The sequence below is a fragment of the Temnothorax nylanderi genome, unplaced genomic scaffold (genome assembly GCF_030848795.1).
Source record: "Temnothorax nylanderi isolate EJ_2023f unplaced genomic scaffold, tnyl_v1.0 TNYL_tig0855_pilon, whole genome shotgun sequence".
Taxonomy (NCBI): domain Eukaryota; kingdom Metazoa; phylum Arthropoda; class Insecta; order Hymenoptera; family Formicidae; genus Temnothorax; species Temnothorax nylanderi.
In genome coordinates this window covers 19228-39974 of record NW_027249917.1, presented here as the reverse complement: position 1 = coordinate 39974, position 20747 = coordinate 19228, and the positions used below count along the sequence as shown (strand labels likewise).

The 20747-nt window shown below is 31.3% G+C and overlaps 3 long non-coding RNA genes across 9 annotated transcripts in view; 2 read left to right on the top strand and 1 right to left on the bottom strand.

Annotated features, from left to right (window-relative positions):
- The window catches only part of LOC139785654 (uncharacterized), a 38521-nt gene that overhangs the window by 16749 nt on the left and 1025 nt on the right, over positions 1-20747 (bottom strand). For 3 of the 6 annotated variants that reach the window (XR_011722031.1, XR_011722034.1, XR_011722035.1), the window contains exon 2: positions 20473-20575. This is a non-coding gene — a long non-coding RNA (uncharacterized lncRNA). Of the gene's footprint in view, positions 1-10321; positions 12000-16968; positions 18731-18751; positions 20009-20472; positions 20576-20747 lie in introns of those variants that run through there. The other 3 variants (XR_011722036.1, XR_011722032.1, XR_011722033.1) reach the window with 3 other exon arrangements.
- Positions 21-2022, top strand: LOC139785659 (uncharacterized). 2 transcript variants are annotated; one of them, XR_011722039.1, is made up of 4 exons: positions 21-144; positions 366-539; positions 1168-1374; positions 1755-2022. It is a non-coding gene; the product is annotated as an uncharacterized lncRNA (long non-coding RNA). The 2 variants fall into 2 exon arrangements; XR_011722038.1 differs by lacking the exon at positions 1755-2022 and having other exon boundaries at positions 1168-1501.
- LOC139785656 (uncharacterized) lies at positions 11747-15782 on the top strand. The gene is made up of 4 exons (XR_011722037.1): positions 11747-11857; positions 13781-13867; positions 14084-14187; positions 15207-15782. It is a non-coding gene; the product is annotated as an uncharacterized lncRNA (long non-coding RNA).

Here is a 20747-nt window from a genome sequence, read left to right as displayed (position 1 = left end):
GATTACGTACAATGGAAATACTTAGTTCGTTTGTATGATATAGATAATACTCAGGCAGGTAATGCTAGAGTGTGCCCAAAAATATCTAGGAGACATGTTGAACTGGACAACACAGCCAAAATGCGCGTACAATTTGCAACTCAAGTAAGATATTTTTACGTCTATCTTTGCATTACAATAATTTTAAAAACTGACATTTTGTCCATTTTCTTCATTACATAAATAACTTTAATACTGATATAACTTTAATGCTGATATAACTTTAATACTGATATTTTAATTAAGTGTTCTGTTAAATAAGTTTCTTTAAGACAATTTTATTTTCTAATTATTTGACTTTACATTTATATTTGTCACATTCAAAGGTTTTTAGCAACTCTGTCGCAGTTGGATTACGTTTTTACTTGGCACACAATAGTGAGCAATTTCAAGGTTGTGAAGAGACAGTAGACTTTTGTTTGAGAATAAACAATTTATTTGATGCTTTAAATCGTAAGCAGCCAAATGAAGGACTAACCCCAGAATCAAAGGATTATAAGGTTACTGTTCATATTTTTACTATTTTAATGGTACAAAATGTTGAATCTTGATAAGGCTTCTTTTACACTCCTACAATATTTTAATTTTTTTAGACAAAAAATATTTTATAAGTTAAAAATTATTTTATACGATACATTCAGTATTTTCTTTCATTACATCAAATTAAAAAAAATTATGGAAAGCGAAAGTACGAGTCACTTAAGAAAAACAAAATAAAATAAATATTCATGCTTTTTCGCTAAGAAAGGGTTGACTATATTCAAAATAAATTTTTTTAAAATATTTTTAAATAAAAGACCCATATGATCCATTAGTCACCATAAACCCGCTTTCTGAATACACAAGTAGTAACCAAAGTTTATGATATACTTTTAAGGTGTTTAAAGAAATCGTTTATAAGAAGGCCGAAAAATGGTCTTACGTAGATTCGTACTTTATTTTGAATAATGTTAACGTACTTATGTCGAATATTTTTGGAAGGGACGCGATGAATGATGAGTCAAAAGATGTTAGATTAATGTCAACATAGACTCATCATTCATCGCTTCCCTTCCAAAAAGATTCGCACTTTAATCAATTTACATACATAACTATATTCGCTCACATATAACTCTATTATAATAAAAGGTATTGGAAGACGCCTTGAAGTGGTTAAATCAATGGGAAACAGATACACAAAATGGTATTATTCCAGACAATGAGTTTCTTAGTAAAGAAACCGCGCATGGGTTACGAGTAACCATCAAATCGACATTAGATTTATGCAATTATCTAATTACAAAGTACGGTTTTAAGTACTTATTGACTGGCAAAGTAAATCAGGACAACTTAGAGGTTTGTTTTTAAAGTATCTATTGTCATAAAATATAACAGAAATTAAATATAATTTCTACGTATACGAGTATAGCGTGGATGTGTAGTAATATATAAAAGTATTTGAAAACAAAAATTATTTTTAACAAAATAATGCACTAATTTTACTTTAAAAAATGTTCTTCTTTTAACTAATAACAAACTTGGTATATGTATAATAAAATTTGAGGTTTGCAAACAAATATACGTGAAAATAAAATAAAAACATTTAATTTCTTAGCATGGCTGTACTTTGAATGTTACCATTTCTTACATTTTAAAACTTTTTCATAAATTAAAATTTTTGGCCATACTAGTTATATCATTGTAACTATTTAATGAGAGGAATGTTATATTTACAGAAATTTTTTGGCACGATACGAGGAGCTGCTGGGGCCAATGAGCATTCTAGCTGTGCAACATTTTTACTACTGTATAAGTTATTGTCGGTTTACAGTATAATTAGGCCACCAAAATATGGCAACTGCACAGTAAGTGAAAAGATAGTTGAAAACGTTATAAGCGTTTCTGATATTAAGGAAATTTATGGAAAATCCAAGTCAGCATCAGCTGCAGCCATATGTAAATTACAAACCAAAATTGATGACATTATAAGAAATGAAGATTGAGAGGTTGATGAAGTTATCGAGCACGATTATACCGTATCCCCAGTTCTAGATTGCATTATTTATTATGTTACAGGTTCTTTTTTATATAAATTAATTAGCACAAAGGTAAACGACCTAGTGCTCAGATAAGAACCTATGTTCGGACAAGAGAAGTTTTTAGTTTTCTTTATTGTTATTGATTTATGAGTCGTTTCATCTATTTCTGTTGCTTTTAATTAATTAAATCAAACATAAGGATCGAAAAACTGCGCTTGTCCGTACATAGGTTTGTGCTCGAGTACTCTGTCTTTTACGTTACATGCTTCTGCTTGCTTTAATACTTCATGCTTTTTTTTACTTAATACTTATTTATTAACCGCTTTCATAAGCACGTTACAAAACAGTAGATAATGTGACTAATTGTCACTAACAATCTCTTTATACTCTGCTTGTAGAATGTATTTTGTAACATTCCCCAGAAAAAAGTAAAGAAAGGTATTAAAAATTTAAATCTATTTTCTTAATTATTTTTACTTAGTACTTACGTGATAATTTTTCGTAAAAAATGAATTATTTGTAAGCGCAATTTTGTAAATATTTAGGCATATGAACCGCTTGTATACAAAAAGGAATGTTTACTATTTCAAAACTAAATATTGATTATTACTATCATATTAACATTATATGTATAATACGCTGAATATTTTAAAAATATTGTTTCTACTAATTATAATGCTAGTTATAATGTGACTACGATTTCATTGTGTGTGAGAGACTTCACGAACAAAGATGGATTTGAATTTATGATCACTTATTGATATTTGTGATGTTACTGGCACCGCTTCTTAAGAAGCTTTGGCAGGCAACGATGGAACTGAAACTACTAAGTGGGAAGTTAATGTCAGTAGATGCAGCTCTTATAAGGGGACGTTCAAAAAAAATACGCAACGCTTTTTTTCGGCAATTTGTGACCTCCTCTCCCTTCTCATGTAACACTTTTCAACACCTTTTTACATAACCGAGCTTGGGACGCTTCCCAGCCCCCTCCCCCCTTCAAGGCGTTACGTACTTTTTAAACGACCTCTAATATGTATTTGAAAGTATGGGTACAATAACAAGTTAAGTGAAATGTTATTCCACCCATACGTTCATTTGTATATTGAGATGTAGCATTACCCGGGAAAAAATGATTAGATATAATCATATATAATTATATCTGGTATATATATAATTATATATAATTATATATGTTTTTATATGGGGTCATATCTAATTATACATGGCCACATGTGCAATCAGTGGTCCCACATACAACCAGATATAGCACCATATCTACTTGTATATAAATGTATATAATTTTATGTGAAGCCAGATATAATAATATGTGAGTAGTGCACTCTACATATAATTAGATATAGTATTATATACAACTATATATGCAGTCATATATTGCCAGATATATTAATATGACTAATCTGGCGCTATATACAACCAGATATAGCACCATATCTAATCGTATATAAATGTATGTGAAGCCAGATAAAATGATATATGCCCAAGTAGAACAAGTTAATCACAGAAACGTCAAGGTGACATTAAAATGATGAATTTTATGTCATCATATGGTCAACGTCAAGAATCAGTTTGAAATGACTGACTTATGACATGCTGTTTTACGAGACTCGCGATATATGTAACAGTATATATTGTTACAAATTGCATGATCAGTCATAATTTTCTTCAGTTCTCATAACATATTTCGAGTATATTCTTAAATAGAACGAAAAGATCAAATAAAAGTCAAAGAGAAGTAGTGATTAGTCAAGATTAGATGCTTCTAATGGGCCATTTTGACGTCACGATGACGCGTAAAAAATGATTACAGAATGATGTCATTTTGATATTTTCATGACTGATTTGTTCTACTTGGGTGAGTAATGCACCCTACATATAACTAGATATAGCATTATATACAACTATATATGCAGTCATATATAGCCAGATATATTAATGTGACTAATTTGGCGCTATATACAACCAGATATAGCACCATATCTAATCGTATATAAATGTATGTGAAGCCAGATATAATGATATATGAGTAGTGCACCCTACATATAACTAGATATAGCATTATATACAACTATATATGAAGTCATATATAGCCAGATATATTAATGTGACTAATCTTGTCCTATGTACAACCAGATATAGCACTATATCTGTATAGATTCGCAAGTCATCATATATGCTGCAGATATTTAATCCTAAATTTAAAAATTTATTTGAATCGTTTTTATATATATTATAGATATTAAATTCAAAAATTCGTTACATAATATTATATAATTCAGTATTATAAAATAATATTGCAGGTCATGTGTGCGTATGAAACTTGCCCGGGAAAAAAAAATTATATATAATTATATATAAATATATATGATTATATATAATGCAATTATATATGAATTTTGTCTCTATATGATTATATATAATTATATATAATCATATATAATTATATATGACCATATATAGTCAATATATATTGGAAAAGAACTGTTAACTTCGATAATAAAGCATTGATAAATTAAGATGTATATTTTTTCAAAGGCTATAGAATCAAAAGTGAAATAATTTATTCCATATATTACAACTTGGCACTGCTTGACATGAGACAGTGCCGTGTCTCTTGATACCGTTTTTATACCACTGTCCGTCAAATTTTAAATACGAGAAACGAATCCTATCGAATATATATATTATATAAAAAGTTTCACATACATTTTGACATGATTATATATAAGTTCATATAATTTATATATAAAGTATATATATAAGAATTAAGCATTTATCCATGTAGATTATATATGATTATATATAACCATATATAAACTTAAATTCGGATTATCCGATAGATGGCATCCGATAGGATTTATTTCTCGTATTTAAAATTTGACAAACAATCCCAGGTAGCAAGACTCGTCATTTTGACGTCAATTGACGTCAAAAGTCTGTCATTTTGACGTCTTTTGACGTCATTTGACGTCAAAATGACGAGTGCTTGCTACCTGGGATGGTATAAGAATATCAAGAGACACGGCAGTATCTCACGCCAAGCAGCGCCAAGTTATATGTAAATTATTTCACTTTTGATTCTAGCTTTTGAAAAAATATACACTAAATTTATCAATGCTTTATTCCTTAATTGAAGTTAACAGAATTCTTTTTTAATATATATAAAATATTATTATGTTAGATATAATCACATATGATTATATATAAAATCGACATTAGATATAATTAGATATAAAAAATGGCCCGATATAATTGTATATAATTACATATAACCACATACAATTATATATAACCATATATGGTTATATAATTATATGTGGTTATATATAATTATATACAATTATATACAATTATATCGGGCCATTTTTATATCTAATTATATCTAATGTCGATTTTATATAATCATATGTGATTATATCTAATCATTTTTTCTCGGGTACATACAACTTCTCGGTAAAAGAATTTTTCATACAAAAACATACATAAATATATATATAATTGTAAATAAAATAGACCCATACATGTTTTCTTTCTCTTATACAATCTCTGTTCGTATATACAGAAAAAATAAAAAAAAGAATCTAAAAATAATTGAAAAAATTATTTTCGCATTTTATTTTTTATAAAAAGTTAAGTTTGAGGAAATAAGGAAAATTTTCCCATATGTAATCATATATAACAACAGTTACATTTATATATGATTATATATAGGCAAATTTTTCTCGTTTCCTCAAACTTCTCTTTTTTTTAAATACAATGCAAAAATGATTTTTAAAATTATTTTTAGATTTATCTTTTTATTATTTTGCCTGTATATATGAATAGAAATTATATAAGAGAAGGAAAACATGTATAGACATATTTTATTTACAATTATACATATATATTTATATATTTTTTTATATGAAAAATTTTTCTTTCTTCAACCATTGAAATGTAAGTTTGCTTTTAGTAGAAATCATAGCTTCGAATTTTAAATAAATATTTGTAAATTACATGATTATATATTGCTTTTACAGGCTATCTATGTAAGCAAATATTAAAGAATGAAATTTACAGAACTTGTAAATTTTGTCAAGAAGCTCTAACAAGGTCCGACATTAATACGTCAGTTTCGCAATTGGTTAACATGAAAACAAGAGGAGGCTTAATTCATGCAAATTTACATTTTTTTTATTTAATCAAATATGTTGAAGAATGTTTCTCTAAACACGCGACTAATTCAAATGTCTTTAATTTAACGGTAGATGAAGTATTGGATAATTATGAATTCACATTTCCCTGTAAAGATCACGGTTCAGACATCTTGTCTTATGCAATTTTTTATTATATTCGACTAAGAATGCGCCAATTCACTTACCAGGAAAATCAAAAAGTAAAAAAAAAATGTATCATTCAAAGAAAAATGTCAAAACTTAACAATGTTTAATATTTAATATTCTTTATTAATATTATGAAAAAAAACTTGACAGCGAATTAACTATTGGACTTTCAATAGTTAACTATTAAATTTGAATAGTACGTACTATTCAAATCTAATAGTTATCCAATAGTTAATTCGCTCTCAATAGTTTTTCAATAGTTTTTTATTAACACGTTCACTTGCAACAATAATGTGTATATCTCTATATAAATATAAATGTACCTAATATATACATATATGAATATATTTATAATATTTCATACAGATATTGTTATTTCAAATCCTTCAAAAAATACTAGGAAATTATCTACATAATTGTTTCATATTGCATGCATAATGTTTTAAGTATAATTACATTTTTTTCAACCATTACGAAACTTTCAATCCTTCAAGAATAATTAATGCTTTTAGTGTTATTAATGCTTACAAGGGAACGGTCGGGGGTGTCCGAGACCGATTTGGATGCGCTTTGGATATGTTGTTGAGCATCAAAAAATATTAGACTCGTATTTTTTTTTTGCGGCTTATCTCGACGTTTATTGGTCGAAAAAACCCGATTTAGAACCTACCCGATTTGGATGCGCTTTGAATATGTTGTTGAGCATCAAAAAACATTAGACACGTGTTTTTTTTTTGCGGCGTATCTCGACGTTTAGGGGTTGAAACAACCCCTCGAAAATAACGGATTTTATAGTTTTTAGCGAATATCTTCGAAAATATAAGGCGTATGAAAAAAAGTTTGGTACAAAAGGTTTATGGCTTTTTGTGCTCTTTACAATGGCGTAATCAGATTTTTCAAATTTGTCACATTTTTTAATTTAACCCCACCCCCACCTATTATTTTTGCCAAATATAACAATTTTTCCAACGCAAATTTAAGAGCGTCAAATGCCAAATACATCCATGTGTATTTTTATTATGATACCATTATTAGATTTTTGGCAAGACGAGATGATATGTGATATAGGCGTCGCGCTGTAGGTAGGTGTTGCGTTATTTCTGTTCAAGTTGCGCCGTACGCTTAAAAATTTCCATTTCAACTCCGGGATGACCGAAAGCGCTGATGCGAAGGCCAGCGCAAGGCTATTTCGAGAGTCCTGGACTAGCAACGGAATGTCGACTCCGACATTATAAATACCGCCGAATTGTATCGGGCGGGCAGTCGCAAATTGGAAAGAGACGGTATCAAACCTAACAAAGACCACTCCATTAATTATAAAGTGCGTATTTATTTATATAATTAAAGTTCGAGACAAATATTTAATTTTAATATCTTTCAGAATGAAGTTTAATTCATACAATGTAATAATGCTACTTTCTGCAACTTTCACTGCTTTCAACTATTCACCTCTCTCTCTCTCTCTCCAAATTATGTTATGTACTTCTCGCTCAGCGACTCAAATCTATCTGCCGTCCGTCCGTGCCTTCCTTCAGAACGCGCGAAGGCTTTCCCCTACTCCATATAACCTTCCGGACTTCCTGCTTATTTATTTTCGTGCTAACGCTATCGAAATAGCGTAAACTCCTCGCTGTCAGCGCCTAGTGCTGACCTTCGCATCAGCGCTTTCGGTTGTCCCGGAGTTATAATTGGGATAGTGTATTATTGTAGCGGTTAATGTGACGCACGTTCAAATTTGCGACTGCCCGCTCGATCTTACAATTCGGCGGTGGTATTTATAATATCGGAGTCTACATTCCGTTGCTAGTCCAGGACTCTCGAAATAGCCTTGCGCTGGCCTTCGCATCAGCGCTTTCGGTCATCCCGGAGTTGAAATGGAAATTTTTAAGCGTACGGCGCAACTTGAACAGAAATAACGCAACACCTACCTACAGCGCGACGCCTATACCACATATCATCTCGTCTTGCCAAAAATCTAATAATGGTATCATAATAAAAATACACATGGATGTATTTGGCATTTGACGCTCTTAAATTTGCGTTGGAAAAATTGTTATATTTGGCAAAAATAATAGGTGGGGGTGGGGTTAAATTAAAAAATGTGACAAATTTGAAAAATCTGATTACGCCATTGTAAAGAGCACAAAAAGCCATAAACCTTTTGTACCAAACTTTTTTTTATACGCCTTATATTTTCGAAGATATTCGCTAAAAACTATAAAATCCGTTATTTTCGAGGGGTTGTTTCAACCCCTAAACGTCGAGATACGCCGCAAAAAAAAACACGTGTCTAATGTTTTTTGATGCTCAACAACATATTCAAAGCGCATCCAAATCGGGTAGGTTCTAAATCGGGTTTTTTCGACCAATAAACGTCGAGATAAGCCGCAAAAAAAAAATACGAGTCTAATATTTTTTGATGCTCAACAACATATCCAAAGCGCATCCAAATCGGTCTCGGACACCCCCGACCGTTCCCTTGTTAGTGTTATTAAATAAAATTTAAATTATACAAATAATTTCCATAATTTTTACATTATTTATACAATTTATGTAAATAATAAAACGTCTTCTTGTCATTTAAAACTTTGTAAGAAACAAAACTTTATAAGCAAGTAATTTGAAGCTATATAAATATATACCTATTGTTTTCACATTTACCATACGATCGCAGCGCTCCGCGGCTAGCGGACGATGTGTGAAGCACAGGTCGTTACATTAAGAGGCATACCCCCACCACGGGAGTTTCGCGACCTGTGTATACGACCGTGGAATACAGTTGCGGTGCAAATAAGATAGAGATTTTTAGTGATGCTGATTGGGCATCAGATGTCGATGATAGGCACTCCTATAGTGGAATGATAGTACTTCTAAATGGAAACCCAATAACGTGGAAATCCAATAAACAAAAATCGATTTTAACATCTACTATGGAGGCTGAATATGTTGCTCTAGAAGTAGCTGTAAAAGAAGTTACCCAGGTAGCAAAGTGACGTCTATTTAACGTCATTTTTTGGTCATGTTCTGACGATTGCGACGTTATGAAATGACGTCAAAGTGCCGTAAAAATGACGTACTTTTGTCTCATCTCCGTGACGTCATATATTGACGTCACTAATACGTAATTAATGACGTCGCTGGGACGAAATAAAAGTACGTCAGATTTTGAACATTTGGACGTCATCTTGGAATGGCAGTCACAAGACTGACCATAAAATGTCGTCAAATAGACGACAACTTTTTAATCTACATTATTTTTTATAAAATTAAAATGTTAAAATGTCCACTTGATAAACGTTTATAAAAAAACGTTTTTCTTCTTTATCTATGAAAAAAAAAACGCTTTTTTAACTGTTTCTTTACGTATCATGTGCATATAGCCCCGCTCTCTCAAGGCGGTCACCCATCCTAGTACAGTACCGCGCCCGTGTTGCTTGACTTCGATGATCCAGTGAACAGTGACGATCTTCTGACCCTGATGCTTCCTTAGTAAGTAACTGTACTTGTCTATAACAAGTACATCTTTAAAGTGTTCAAAAATCTTGTAATGATATCTTCTTGATAGCTATAACACTGCATGAAATAGTTATCATTGTCTTATAAACGTCCATTATTAGTCGCCGACGTCATAGACCAAAAATGACTAAAAATAGACGTCATTATGTCGATGTCGTCTTCTGACGTCACTTTGCTCCTTGGGTTGGGTACTGGTCTACAAACTGACGAACCAGATACGTCGTGTTAAAGTCAGTCAACTAACGTCTTTTATTAGTCTAAAGTCTGACGTCTCAGGTACGTCGTGTTAACGTCAGTTAATTAACATCTTTTATTAGTCTAAAGTCTGACGTCTTAGGTACGTCGTATTAACGTCAGTTAACTAACATCATTTATTGGTCTATAATATGACGAACCAGGAACGTCGTATTAAAGTGATTTAACTAACGTCTTTTATTGGTCGAAATTCTGACGTCTCAGATACGTCGTACAATGGATAAATAACTAACGTCATTAAATGGGCACTAATCTAACGTTACTTGGACGTTATAGTTTGGTTAAATTGTCGAAGTGTTTTTATGGTTATACAAATGACGTCAATGGTACGTTATAATGAGGTCATTCTACGATTAGTTATTATTTCGTCAAAAAAGTCACGACATTTATACATCTTAAGTTGGTAAAATGACGTCGTACCCAAAAAATGACGAATTATTGACGTCATATTAACGTCACCTTGCTACCTGGGTATGTGGTTGAATATGATGTTCGATGAATTAGCGCAGAGAACAAGTTTAAATGTGCCTTGTAAGCCATATGTCATCAGATGTGACAATAAATCAGCAATTGATTTTACAAGAAATAAAATAGAGAGATCGCGTACAAAGCATATTGATATAGCTTATCATATTACTAGAGAGATGCATGAGCATGGTTTGATTGAGTTGAAATATCCCACATAGCACGTAATATTACAGAAATATTGCAGTAATATTGCAATATAGTAGAAATATTACGTATTACAATGAAATATTTCAGAAATATTACTGATGTATTATACGTTTTTAAATAATATTGAAATATTACAGTAATATTGCTGCAATATATTGTTGAAATATAATACTTTAAGTAGCAAAATAATGTCAAATGACATTTTAATGACATCTTATTGACGTCATTAAGACGTTATTAAGGTATCACACAATCATACGTACGTATTGCACAGATAATATATACCAGTTAAAGAATTTTGGACTGAAAGAAAGAAAAATCTGAATCAAAAAATGTGATGGAATCAAAAGACTGACTTGTACTTTCGGGGAATAAAAGTGATTAAGACAAATTTTATAAGTGGTATTTAATTTTATAACTTGTTATTTGTTTTGTAATAATAAAAGGTAATTATATATACAATTAATTTTTAATTAAGAGCCAGTAAGTAAATTGATAATAAAATAAATGGATAAAATTTAAAATTCATATTTCTTATATAATCAATATTAAACTTTTCAAATTACGAGTTTGTCACACGGATAAACAGAACGTTTCTGTGTGCGTAAGTGGAGGGAAGAACGCTAGTGTGTGTGGCTATGCGCTTAGTCGCAGCACCGACCCCCACCATTCCCGGTCTTCTCTCGCTGTCTCTTGCAGGAGTCGGTTGGCGAGCTCGATCGTGTTCGGACGTGTTTTGTCCGGAAGCAAATTTTTTCAAAGTATTGCGACTGTTACTGTCTGCATTGTTTAACTATCAGTACCTTGTATCGGCGCCTTTCGAGGCCTACAACCTTTGTAATTACGCCGCTTGCGGCTTATAAGACTAGTGGTTCGCCCTGGCCGTTTTTAGAGCAGCACTACTGCTTGAAGGCCATCATTACATAGGAAGAAGAAGCTGTCTCTTGCATGGCTCCGTGGGACCACGCAATCACGTAGTACGACACCGCACAGAAACAATCGTTTTAATTTCAGGTAATTTTTCTTTATTTAATAAATATTGTTCACACAAATATTTTTAAAAGTATTTTCGTATAATTATTACTAATATGTACATTGTACATATATATTTGGCGATTTGTCGTTAAATCCAAAAATAGAGATTACGTGGCATGGTCTGCAAAAACCAAAAACCACGTTTATATCATAAAAATAATTTCAATGACCATCTTAAAATACATATATTTGCCTTTGTAACCTTATTGAACGAGTCTCTAATGAAATTATTTATTAACGGCTTTATTCTTAAATCTTGATGCTAACTTAACCTCAAAATTTTTAACAGTTTAATCCAACTGGAGCCCTCATAGTACAGTCATTTGGTTGTAAAAGAAGAGGTTACCTGGAAAGTTTTCCGGGAGTTTTGAAAATTGGTAATTTTATATATTTCGATGTGCTCTTTCCGAATTTCAACTTTGCCACCTCGTATCTTTGCCGCTCGCGCCGCCGTATTGGAAAAATGGCGCCTGAAAGCAGTTTTTTGACAATATCTCCTTTCCGACTCATTCCACGATAAAAACATTTATATACAAAATAAAACTAGAGAAAATTTCCTACAATTTATGTAATAACCTTTTTTCCCGTAAAATTAATAGTTTTGGCGTACGAGCGCCGCAAAGTGTAGTTCAACACGCGTTTTGGCCTAAAAACTCATTTCCACACCACCTTGAGGTAGAGTAAGCGGCGCGTTTTTTTTACCGTGGTATCCCCAGTAGGCCTAGTCCACATGCAATTCACTATTCTAAAATTTAGCGCATTCTTCTTCGCTTCGCTGTTCTTGATGGACCAGGTGTTGCGAGTTCATCCCAACCTTTCTGCATCCACAGGCTTTCTGACATCTTTTTTTGCATTTGCAAGAAATAAGTTTTAACAAGCTTTCCGGAGCTGGGGGCTCGAGTGTGGTGACAGGAATTAGCCCGTTCCAAATCATTAACATGCTCGAGACACTCAACAATCGCTCGACCCCAATTATCATTACGAGCTCGAGCAAGTTCTGAAATACTGTTTCTCATCGATAATCGCAAATGCAAAAAAAGATGTCAGAAAGCCTGTGGATGCAGAAAGGCTGGGTTAAAGTGCTCCGTTATATGCACGAATTGTAGTGGTACCTGTGATAACTCGCAAGTTCCATCACAAGATAGCGACGAAGTTTCGAGCAAACGTATGATGAAATCGAGAACGAAGAGGATTGCGATGAAACTGATAATCCCATCGCGGATGATGTGGAAGAAATTTCGGTCTGTGACGTTTCGATCAGTACTAATGACGATGAACTCGCAACACCTGGTCCATCAAGAACAGCGAAGCGAAGAAGAATGCGCTAAATTTTAGAATAGTGAATTGCATGTGGACTAGGCCTACTGGGGATACCACGGTAAAAAAAACGCGCCGCTTACTCTACCTCAAGGTGGTGTGGAAATAAGTTTTTAGGCCAAAACGCGTGTTGAACTACACTTTGCGGCGCTCGTACGCCAAAACTATTAATTTTACGAAAAAAAAGGTTATTACATAAATTGTAGGAAATTTTCTCTAGTTTTATTTTGTATATAAATGTTTTTATCGTGGAATGAGTCGGAAAGGAGTTATTGTCAAAAAACTGCTTTTAGGCGCCATTTTTCCAATACGGCGGCGCGAGCGGCAAAGATACGAGGTGGCAAAGTTGAAATTCGGAAAGAGCACATCGAAATATATAAAATTATCCATTTTCAAAACTCCCGGAAAATTTTCCAGGTAAAACTACCAAATGACTGTACTATCAGTTGCAGATACGTGATAGAAATATGCCGATCCCAAATCTTCTAAAAAGCAGTTTAATCATTAATTAAGTGATTTAACCATGATTATTTAACCATTTACGTGATTTTATAATAATTATTGTTCTTATACTATATATTACAGTATTGCTTTCCATCAGTGGATGTTCATGCAGTCCAGAGCAGCACCAAGTAGTTTGATAGAAGCGCAAAAGATTTATTTATTAGATACGTAAGTAAGAAAAAGTTAAATTTGATATAAACCATGCTTTCCAATATTAAAATCGTCAATACTGAAAATCCAAAGTATACGTGTAACATTAACTACAGATTTTCAGTATACATAGATAGTGAATATCGGAATACAGATTCATACTTAACCTACTTTTATGTTTAAAATATATAATTAGATGTAAATAATAATTACTGTTTTTGTATTATGTTGCAGTGTTACATTGCTTTCCATCAGTAGAAGTTCACGCAGAGCAGCACCAAGCAGTTTGATTTCTATCAAACTCTTCTGAGCGACAGCTTTATTTATTAGATACATAAGTAAGAAAAATTTAAACTTGGTATAAACTGCGTTCCAATATTTTAATATCCAGTACTGAAAATCTAAAGTGTATGTATAACATTAACCATAGATTTTCAGTATAGGCAGTGAATATTGGAACACGTCATACTTAACCCCGTACTCTTATGTTTGAATATGTAATTATGTATGAAATAAACAGGGTGATTTATTTCGTGTGCCAATCATCTCCGCTCTAATTATCTCAGAAAGTATTGATTTATTGGAAAAATGTTTCGGATAAAAGTTGGAGGGTTCAAGGAGGATCAATAGACAATTTTATTAGATTTTGAGTCCGGGACCTGTGTTAAGCCTAATAGGATCCAAGTCAAATTATTTAAATATAAATCCCTTTTTTATTGTATCATCTTTTTCTACTAATTAATATGAACAACTTTTGTCTGAAACATTTTTTTATTTGCCTTATACTTTTTGAGATATTCAAGGAAAACTTGGTTTCAAGAATATACTGTTGCAATAGTATTCTAATTTCTTTAAATAATTGTGTACACATGAAAGCTTCAAGGAAATGTAAACACAAATATTTAAAGAAATTGGGGTATTATTGCAATAGCATATTCTTGAGACCATATTAAGTCAAAAAGTCTTGTATCATTTTTCCCTCCGACAAGCATTTATCAAGATATCATAAGCTAAATATTTAAAAAATTACCAAATTTTTCTTGAATATCTCAAAAAGTATAAGGCAAATAAAAAATGTTTCAGACAAAAGTTGTTTATATTAATTAGTAGAAAAAGATGATGTAATAAAAAATGGGAGTTTTTATTTAAAAAATTTGACTTGGACCCTACTGGGCTCAACATGGGTTCCAGACTCAAAATCTAAGATCATCCATTATTCCTCTATGAACCCTCCAACTTTTATCTGAAACATTTTTCCAATAAACCAATACTTTAGGAAATAATTGGCACACAAAATAAAACTCACCTTGTATAATCAGATATAAATAATAATTACAGTTATTGTATTATGTTATAGTGTTACGTCACTCTTTATCAGTGGAAATTCATACAGTGCAGAGCAGAGCAGTGCAGAGCATGGAGCAGTTTTGAAGAAGAAAGAGATAGAAAGATAATATCAATATTATTTTCTTAATATTATATGTAATACTATTATTGAAAATAACAATTTGATAAAATTTAATAAAATTCATTAAAATGGTTTAATTTTTAGCAATATTAAATAAATATTGTCTAATATTACACAAATAATATTATTGCGTTAACAATATCAATATTATTTTAATATTGTATGTAACAATACTATTAAAAATAATTTAATAAAATTTAATAAAAATTATTAAAATGGTTTAATTCCTAGCAATATTGTATAAATATCACGCAAATATTACAGTAATATTACCGTAATATTACTGATATATATTACAGTAATATTACTGATATTCATTTGCGCGGACATTTTAATATTACCGAGATATCTCAGTAATATTACTGCAATATTTCTGTTATATTTCATTGTAATATTGCAATGGAAAAATAATATTGCTGCAATATTACTGAAATATTATGTGCTATGTGGGATGTTTCATCTGGTGACAACGTGGCAGACATTTTTACAAAGGCATTATCCCATATTGTAATGAACAAGCATGTTGAGAAGTTGGTATTGCGACAAATTGCAGAGTGATCAAAGTGAGGGATTTGATAGGTATTTGATGCACCCTGCTATTGGTGCAATAGAATCGAGAGTGTAGGTGAAGGATATCGATTAGGATATGGATGTCGCGATTATCGATGTACTGTCGCGATAGGTGGATCCTTCTTCCGTTAGAAAGCAATCTGTATCGCTACGTAATAGACGAGTTCGTATAAGCAAAAGGCGACTAGAAATTATTTCCTTTCCCACATCGTTCCTGCACACAAAAGGGCATATTGCGCTCTCTGCCAACACTATTTCATGATACTCTGACTTAGACCGTAGACGTATGTTGAGAACCGCATCATTACCGATTTTTTGGGAAACCGGTTCCAAAATTTTTCTAATGTTTGTCTGTCTGTCTGTCTGACTGCAAACTACTTATTCATTAATGGACCGATTTTCTGGAACCCGGTACCAAAATTTGTCTAATTTTTCGAGAATGGTGTCGTACTAATATATAAAATTCTTACGGATGGTGTATGTTTAAACGTTATTAACTTAAAAACTAATCAACCAAATCTTAAAGTATTATATATGAAATAGGGGTAGAAAAAACTGGAGAAATATAATAGAATTCAAAAAATTGTTAATAATAAAGGGGTTACCAATTTCTGTCTAAAAAAATCTACGTGATTGCTCTAATTTCCGTAAATTTTGAGATATCGAGCTAAATTTTTTTTTATGGATGGAGTATCATTAAAGGTAGGTTGGATTGAATTTGGCGAGAATTGGTGAAAGGGTTGCCTATTTTTGCCTAAAAAGTGTATAACTTATACATGTCATCTTATATAGATTATCATTAAAGGAAGGTTGTTTGAATTTGGCGAGAATCGGTGAAGGGGTTGCCAATTTTTGTTCATAAAGTGTATAAGTTATACATGCCATCTTATATAGAGTATCATTAAAGGAAGGTTGTTTTGAATTTGGCGAGGATCGTTGAAGGGGGTACCGATTTATGCCTAAAAAATGTATAAGTTATTTGATGGATAGAGTATCATTTAAGAAAGGTTGTTATTGAATTTGGTGAGGATCATGGGTGATGTGGAAAGTTATTGACAATATGTGTTTATGAATTATCAAATAAGGGAAAGTTATTTTTTATTTTATAAATTATATATTGGTGGATATAAGATTAGCTAGAACACAGATGTAATAACACAAATAGAGTTGTTTAAAAAAAAAGACGCCCGGGCGAAGCCCCGGGTAACCAGTTAGTTTATTATATAAAGAAACGTATAAACTATGAACATTAAGTAAGAAAAAACGCTTTGTTTCATATATGCATTTATTATAAAAACTCTGCAAGTTTAAACATAAAAATGATGATTTTTCATTAAATCAAATTCTTGTTTCTTCTGACATCAAAATTTCAAAATGCAGAGGCAACAAGATTTTAGTCATATAATTTTAGTTATATAACTGTATAATGACACGAATATTAAATTATACAGAAAGAAACCACATATAAAGTTGCTAATTACATCCGCGTCAGCTTACTAACTTAATTTGTAACGTAAAAGTCATACAGTAATAAAAAGAGAATAAAAACACAACAAATCAAAAAATGAATTATGTGAAATAAGAAACATATACAATACATATATGTATATTGAAGGTGCTGCTATACCATACCATTTCTTACGTAAGTGATCCGAAGTTTGAACCTTATCCTCAATACTATACACAGTTACATACCATTGTGAAATTTCAATGAAAATAACAAGTAATCAAGATACCAACTTTTTATTTGATTAGTGACTAATTAGTTCCAGCGATAAATCCGCAATCGTATTAACTGATTAATCGCTTAATCGAATAATAAATGTTTCTCTCGGTTACAATCAGTTAATCGATTGCAACTTATTGTTGCAATTTTCAAGTATTTTTATCAACAAAAATAAATGAAAAAACAGAATTTCTGTAGGGGAGACCGGGGCTAAGCCGACACTATTTTTTCAAAGGCAATTTTTAATATTTAATTAAAATTTTTAGGCAAATTCAATGGTACATATTTAAAGAGTGTTTCTTCAGGTACAAAATTGATTCAGGAAGTTTTGCTGTACGTCGCTTTGTTTTGCCGCCAGGAAAGGAAAAGTGACGCGAAGACAAATTTTCGAATTGAAAAATGCCGGGGCAAACTCGACACCCCGCCGGGGCAAACTCAACACTTTGTCTGATCGACACAATTTGATCTGGAACTTATTTTTACTGTCTGAAAATGAAAATACATTGTTTATTGTGTATTTAAAAAGTACAAAAATTCGAAATAAAGTAGCTAGAACAATCATTTAAAATAATGAGAACAAAAATTGTTGAACTTTCAATTATCTTCATCTAAACTCATGTCTGAAAAACAATTAATGCAGGTAAACTCGCGATCGGACGTGCGCATACATTTGTCATGAGCCATACGGCTGCATGACAAGCTTCGTTTGTTACTGGGAGCCGACGAAACGGCGTGGTGTTGACTTTGCCCCGGACGTCGTTTTTCACTTTTGTCACTTCAAAAACATGAAAATTTTGAAAATATGCAAAAACGATTATCGGATTCATATAGAGCATCAAATTTCCCATCAAAATCACTTACCGGTAGATTCGCAAGAGTAAAGCTCGATGAAAGAGTAGACATTTTCGAGAGATCAGAAAAATTACTTTTCACTATCAAAAACGCTTATGTCGCGTTAAAAATTACACTATAACTCAGAATGTTACCAAATTCCGTTGATAATACTGGCACATAAAGACGCATTTACAGTAGGAAAGGCAAGTTTCTACGATAGATTTAAATTGGCAAAAAGCCTAGTGTCAAGTTTGCCCCGTTGTCGGCTTAGCCCCGGTCTCCCCTATTTAATAAGAAAAAATATGTTTAGGTTACCAAATGTTCAAAGTGATAGTTATTAATAAAGTAAAAATACTGGATAAAGTTCCGAAAACAGTCCACCTCCGATTTCGATGAAACTTTGTAAAAAAAAACTTTATTTTGGGTTAAAATAAAAGCCCTTAAAGCGAATTTTCCGACTCATACAAGAAAGCCATTTTTTTTTAGATAAAATAGTAAAAAGAATGGTAAGTGTGGTAATTATTTAGTTTAGGGGAGCACCCTCCTGTGACTTTGACCTTGACATAGAGAGCACTCTCCTAAGTAATCTTTTAAAGGTTTTAGCCGTTCGTTATTTATTAAAAAGTTATTAACAAAAAAGTTTAAGAAATATAACAGTTTATGTCAGTCCTAAGGAAAATAATTTTCAAACTTTTTTGTTAATGCTGGTAAACTTTTTAATAAACAACGAGTGACGATATCGAAAAATGTAATAAGAAAATAAGCTTTTTTGATTTCTTGTTTTTTTCATAATAATATTTTGATAACGCTATACGTTATACTGTTTTCTAATACACTAATCAAATGAAACATTTTAGCAAAATATTTTAAAATTCTATTATTTTTTTGGTAATTATGCAGAAATAGGGAGCCACTCCCAATTTCAATAATTTTGAGATATGTTATTAAGATCATCACTCTGAGTAACCTTCGAATGGTTTTAGCCGGCGGTTATTATTTGTTAAAAAGTTATTAACAAAAAAGTTTAAGAAATATAATAGTTTGTGTCAGTGCTAAGGGAAGTAATTTGCTGATATGTTATATTTCTAACATGTTATATTTCTCAGTTATATTTGTTAATATTTTCTTCTTAATGAACAACAAGCACCGGCTGCAATTTTCACAATATTATTCTATGTGATGATCTTGATAACATATTTCAAAATTATTGAAACTGAAAGTGACTCCCTATCTCTGCTATCATAATTACCATTTTTTATGTAGAAATCTTAAAATTGTTCATTAGCCAGATAATTAAGATTTGAATATCTTGGAAACTATACGTTTTCATATATTCACACTTGTGACATTCGATTACATTTAGTAAGTACTACGTAAAATTTTATCAAAATCAGAGGGGAGTAGCCTTCTAAAGTTAAGCCCTATTTTCATATAAAATAATAAAAAATAGAATTTTCATTTAAAAAATTTAAGTTGACCGTTGTTTGACTTATAGTAGCGCCACCTATGGTGAAACGGATAATGTCATCTTGTGACCCCTTTGATTCTCAACAAGTTTTGTCTAAAACATTTTTCATGGGAAGCATATATTTTATGAGATATTTGTCTTTAACATTATAAATGGTTTACCTTATATACATATATGTATATGTACGCATAATAATTCAGAGAACATTAAAACATCTCATAGGATGTTTGAAAGACGTTTTAAAATTGAGACGTCTTATACAGTTACATATTATTAAAAGATATAAAATGCACACAAAGTAATTTGATTTATTATATTAAAGCTATTTAATAATGCGCAAGCATTTATGTTTTAATTATACTATTAATTTTAATTACATAACAAATTGCAAGCCTTAAATAAACTATATAAAAATAAAATTAATATTAAATAAATAAGTACAATATTAAACATGCATGCAATCGTGCATATGTACTGTATAAATTGTAACAGAAAGTAAAAGGGACGCAGAAATATTTAATCTTATAACACATACAACTTTTGCTGAACACACTTACTAATATTTGTATTTGTCTTATTCCGGCAGATTTCTACATCCATTCTCGACATCGATAATAGCTCTGCTATTTTGTCTGTGACATCATCACTAAGATCTATTGCCTATAATAAATACAGAGAGTCACGAGTAATAGTATAATAAATAAGTAGAAATTTAAGTGACAGAATAAATAATGGTATTAACAATGTGTAATACATTAACATATATATCAGATTATTGATACGATGATATATGTATATAAATTACATTTTAACCAGGTTTTAATAAAAATAA